At 38.7% G+C, this 6,000-nt stretch overlaps 1 protein-coding gene across 20 annotated transcripts in view; it reads left to right on the top strand.

The window, feature by feature from the left end:
* Ptk2 (protein tyrosine kinase 2) overlaps positions 1-6,000 on the top strand; it is a 223,869-nt gene that overhangs the window by 140,770 nt on the left and 77,099 nt on the right. The gene's annotated exons all lie outside the window — the stretch shown is intronic.

Genomic DNA, 6,000 nt, shown 5'->3' with positions numbered 1-6,000 from the left:
GAAACAGGTGGATCTCTGAGTTCAAGGCCAGCCTGGAATTACAGAATAACTTCCAGAGAAACCTTGTCTCAAAAAGCAAATAAACAAATAAAAGCAAAACAAAAGAGCCAGGTGTGGTGACACACATCTAAAATCTCAGGTTTTTAGTAAGTTGAAGCAACAGGTTTACAAGTTTGAAGCCAGCCTCTGCAAGAAGCCTAAGTGAGGTTGTATGATGTTTTTTGTTAAGAGATGGAGATATAGCTTAGTTGTAGACCACTTACCTGCCATGTGTTGCTCTCATGTTCAATCCCTGGTACTGCTTGAGAAAAGTTCACTGTTGTAAATTATGTTCTTTAGGATGCATTGCTGGTGATATATGCAGAGTGATAGGCATTAGCTATTTTAAGCATGCTCTGAGAACCTGGAAAACTAGGAGTTATTCTAGTCTTAGTGGTCACAACAAACATGTCTGAGCTGGCAGTTTAGTTTAGGAGGAACTCTATGGCATTAAGAAGCTTCAGTGTCTCTGGTATCTAGAGCTACTCTGGCTGGTGATGATGTACACAGGTCAGGGCAAGATAGTAAGAATAGTCCATCGGTGTTGCTTTTTGCCCATGTTCCCATTCTGATGTCACTGAAATTCAGCTTGCAGCCAGTAAGATTTGAGGGTGCTGCTTAATTGTTTTCCTCTGTGGTTCCTGAGAGGTCTCAAGCGTTCCGAGGCCACAAGGAAATTGTAAGTTGAGAAATAGTATCCTATGAGAGGGACAGAGATAGCGACTTCTCCTTTTCCTGGCATTGAACTCCCTGTTTTCATATGGTGGTGGTGCAGGATTGGTAGGCCTGCCTAACATCAGATCACCTGAGCCACTTTCCCATTCAAAAAGGCTAGGCAATAAGGACTTCTGTCCTTACAAGTAGTCCTTGTGGATCTGCCTCTTCAGCTCTGTGGGGTTTGTTTCTTGTCTTCCCTAATAGTCTTCATACCAGGATGGAAATTAAATGCTATTCCAGAGTATTTTAAACAAAAGTACACTTTTCACTCTACAAAAGTGTGTGTTTTAGAATAGGCAGTGCTTAATATTCTTGGTTCACAAACCTTAATCTTCTGGTTAAAGTGATAAGAACAGAGATTAAATAAAATACAATATGGATTACAAGAAAGCTATGCACCATCTTGCTAATTATCAAACAAATACTGTTAATATGGAAGAACAGGAAAAATAAACCCCACTTGAGTGCTTCACAATTAATAGTAACTGCATAGTAACTTTGGGTTAAATTCAGACTATGTGATGCAAGATGAGCCATAGGTAAATAGACAATATCAAATTCTTTTTTTGGTTTGTTTATTTTGGTTTTTCGAGACAGGGTTTCTCTGTGTAACCCTGGCTGTACTGGAACTCACTCTGTAGACCAGCCTGGCCTAAAGGCGTGCGTCACTGCTGCCTGGCCAATATCAAATTCTTACTATGTCTTTTGCCTTTGAAGAATTTCTTTAAATACTTTATCATTGAGTGTTTCAAGTATATGCAAAAGAGAGGACAGAATTGTGAATTGATTTTTCTACATACTCATCACCCAGAATCAACAGTCAAAAGTTTACAACCAGTTTCATGTTAGCTTTGCTTCCAGCTCTTATATATGCTTATAATCCTGTTATTATTCCAAAGCAAATGGTTCTCAAGCTTCTTCCCCTCTAAATATAAAAATGTTATCAGGCATTTAGTGTGTTTAAATCTCATCTCTTCCATCTTTCTGCTCAGTTTTATCAGATAATGGTGAAACAGGATATCCTTGTTCAGTTTCCTCCCTGCCACTTCTGTCTGTCAGCCAGGCATTCCTGTTTGTTTGTAATGTTCTAGTTTTAATTTTGTTACTATAATAATTCACTGGCTAAAGCAGTAGCTTTATTTATTATTATTTATTATTATTGTTTATTTATTGACTTATACTTCCAAGTTACAGTCATCAGGGCAGGTTAGGCTAGGAGCTCAGGCAGAAACCATGTAGGGATGCTGTCTGCTGGCTTGCTCATGCTCATGTTCACCTTACTCCATAACATAACTCCAGGCCTGCCAGTACTACATTGTGACGCACTGTCACCAAAATAAATAAATAAAAATTGTTCAGTGGGTTGCATCCCAGCCAGTTTCAAACCTGACCTCTGTAATGCACTCTGACAGAAAAACAGCTTTTTACACATAAATTTGATTTGTTTGTTTGTTTTTAGAGGCAAGGTCTCACTATGTAATTCTGGCTCTCTTGGAGTTCACTATGTAAACCAAGCTGGCTTTATCCTCCTGCCTCTGTCTTCAGAGTGCTGGGATTAAAAGCCTGCACCACCATGCCCTGGTTGTGATGGTTAGTTTTAATTGTCAGGTTAGCACAGTGTAAAGTCACCTAGAAAGAAAGTCATAAAGAAAGATTATTTATATCAGCTTGGCATTCTTGTGGAATACTGTCTAAATTGTGTTCATTGAAGTGAGAAGTCATGCCCATTGTGGGCAGCAACATATCCCTAGATTTGAGTCTTGAATTATATAGAAATAGAGAAAGGGGGCTAATCGGTATGAGCATGCAAAACTTCATTGTGTCTTTGCTCTTGACTGTATATGAGTATTGCTTCAAGTAGTTTCTGCCTTGGCTTCCCACAGGAATGGACTCTAACCTGAAATTCATATAACTCCATAATTAGGAGGTAAAATAAACCTCCCCCCCCAAAAAAATTACTTTTTGTCAGCATAATTTATCACCACAATGATACTAGGACATTATGATGGCCCATCCCAACCCCCTGCTATCCCTAACCCCAGCAGGATTTTCCTCTTGAGGATTTGCCTCACTTGCTGGCCACTCTTCATGCCAAGAACTCAATATTGAGTGTATGGATCACTGTTGTTAGTCTTTTTATCTCCCTTGTGTGATCTCTTTCCTTTATGGCTTAATTTAGTCTGTGGCCTGTCTGCTTACCATCTGCTCTTAGAAGTTCATTGGGCACCTCATGCTTAGCACATTGGAGCTGTATCCTAGTGCCTTTTCTGAGCCTGGGCCTGGGCCTCCACCATTCCCTAAGTGGCTTCCCTCTCTCCATTGGCCTTCTGCTTCTCCTTCCAGTTCATTACATTGCAGATCCTGATTGTCTATACCTAAGACCTAAGTCCATGGCTTTATTTTGCTTAACACTGTCTCCTGTACAGTATGCCTAACTCATGATAGATGTTCAAAGCATGCAGCAAAAATAATTATCTTCTGTAAGAAGCCTCATAACTGTTTATATGAAGCAGGTTAAGTATTACTCAAGAAGCACATTTTAAAAACTGCTTCTTTTTCAGTTAAGATAAAGAATATTTCTCTGACTAGAAATAGACTATATAATAAAGAACTAAGAAAAGCTAGACATGGACAGTGGTTCCTCTCCAAGAAGTGGAAACTGTCAGTGTAAGTAGAGCTGCTATCAGGCTCTGTCTGCTAGGCTCCTTAATGCTATCTATCTATCTATCTATCTATCTATCTATCTATCTATCTATCTATCTATCTTTACCATAGAGAATGGTTTTAAGAATCATGAGTTTAAAAAGTAGGTATTTTATTTTCTCAATTTTATTTTATTTCATATTGGCTTGGTTTTTATTTTTTTATTTTTTAGTTCTTCTTTTTTTTTTTTTTGACATGGAGTCTTATGTAGCCCAGACAGACTTTCAACTCCTGATCCTTCTGCCTCTACCTCCAAAGCTGTGAAGTTATAAGCATTTATCTCCATATCTGTCTTCAGACATCCTCTTATGTAGTCAGAGCATGTTTCTCAATACCAGGAAATGAATACCAACAGATGTTGTCATCCATAGCCCATACTAATTCATTGCAGGATTTTCCCCCGTAGGTCTTTGATCCTGATCGTCTCCCTCCCACCTTAGTCGATAATCTACCAGCATCAAATGGGTATCTATTTACTATCTGGCCAGAGCTATTATATAGGAAGTCTAGAAACTAAGAGTGGTTTCAGCCCAAGCACTCAGATGATGTAGTTAGTAACTGTCACTGAACTCAAAACATTCCTCTTGAAAAATACTGCTAATTTGTACATTTTAGTTCTTCTCATTTCCCTTCCTAGTGTGTTAATACTGAGATTATTGCCTTTTTAAAAAGATTATTATTTTATGCATATGAGTTACACCATTGTTGCCTTCAGACAGAGCAGAAGAGAACATTGGATCCCATTACAGATGCTTGTGAGCCACCATGTGGTTGCTGGGAATTGAACTCAAGACCTCCAGAAGAGCAATCAGTGTTCTTAACCTCTGAGCCATCTCTCCAGCCCCAGATTATTGCCTTCTTGATTGCCAAATTGTTTAACCTCATTCTTCATGGGCCCACATTCAAGTCAGGACTGTTACTGATGACACCATAGTGTGTACTGTCATACTATGTCTGCTTGATTCTGATGTGTGTGCTGTACTGCCATTGCTGCACTGTAGCCACTCTGTGTCTTCACTGCTTCACATAGAGTGGGTCCCTCTTAAGTTTAAGCGTATGGATGGACAAAGGGGTAGATAGATGGGGGCAGCTTTGCAGCTTCTGTAGTTGAACACCCTCATCATCAGTTTATGTAACATACTCCAGATCTTAGCTGCTCATAAAGCTCTTACAGTTTTCTAAGATTTCTTTCTTTATGGACAAATGTTAAATGTTGACAAAGATATAGACTGTCCTTGATCCTTGAGTTATTCTTTAGTCTCTCTCTCTTTCTCTCTGTTTCTCTCTCTGTTTCTCTCTCTTTCTCTCTCTCTCTCTTTCTTTCTTCCTTTCTTTCTGTTACAGGTTTCCCCATCCCCCCCTTTTTATTTTTAGTTGTGTTATTCGTTATTACTTGGCTTGCCTGAAGAGCTCATAGCTGTTCGTCATTTGTTTTGGTTTGGTTTGGTTTGTATCTAGTGTTAATCTTTAGTAAAACAAATAATTCTTTTTAAGCTACAAGTCAATGATAACAATAAAAGCATTCTAATTTTGTATTTATTTTTATAGTTATAGTTTTAAAATTAACTGGTTGTTTTTTTGTATTGAAATAATTTGTTTCTGTTTTTCTCTTTCTTCTCTTGCCTCTATAAAGGAGTCAATCACTGCCAACATAAAGTTAAGAAAGCTAGGCGCTTTCTCCCTTTGGTCTTCTGTTCTCTTGAACCTCCTCCAACGGGTACTGCACTGCACTCACACAGGCTTTCCTGTCAACCAAGGCACCTCACAAAACTAACTATAGCTAGATGCTTCTAGATTGTCCCAAGCAGTCAATAGCCATACTGAATAGCAATGTATGTGCTGACCACTGTCCAGATGTGATAACTTGGTGGGGCAGGTTTTGTGTCTCACTGTTGACATAATTTATGCCATTGTCTTAACTAGGCAATCTTTTTGTTGCCCATTTGCTGCTTTTAAATGCATGACAGGGCAAGAAGTAGCTTTCTGGTGCCATTTTTGTTATCTTGTTTTTCCTAGTGGTTGTCAAGACCTGTTTCTGGTCTTGTGAATTTCCTAATACAGCATGTGGGACACAGTCCATATGAGCCCTGGGTGTCTGCGTTCTGTGTTCTGGGAGGCAGATATTCAGGATAAATGAGGCAGCTGTGCCATTTGGAGGGTTTCGTAGTAAATCAGTGATTTTTGTTTTAATTATTAAAACTTTTTTTTTTCAAAAATGCTTGAAAATTAGTAGTTTCATATGAATTCAAATGGGAACCTGAATTGTCATTAAAGCCTTGAGAACTACACTTGCCCTTTATGGTAGTGTGGGCATGGCCTGCATCTATCATGGGGACTTCAGTTTACTGCCTCATTCAATTCACTGCTTATCTTCTGGTGACCCTTTTGCTTACAGGGTAATGAAGAGTTTCTTGTATCTGAAATGATACAAATGCTCCTTAAGGAAAGTGGAAGCTCGTTTAACATTTAACAATGTAAGACAGTGAAATTACTTTTGCCTACTGTGGTAGAAAGTAATTAAGCTCCACTGTTTTCCTGTGT

This window comes from Mastomys coucha, unplaced genomic scaffold (genome assembly GCF_008632895.1).
Source record: "Mastomys coucha isolate ucsf_1 unplaced genomic scaffold, UCSF_Mcou_1 pScaffold11, whole genome shotgun sequence".
Taxonomy (NCBI): Eukaryota; Metazoa; Chordata; class Mammalia; order Rodentia; family Muridae; genus Mastomys; species Mastomys coucha.
The sequence above is the reverse complement of the archived record's forward strand: the minus strand, read 5'-3'. Positions and strand labels throughout refer to the sequence as shown.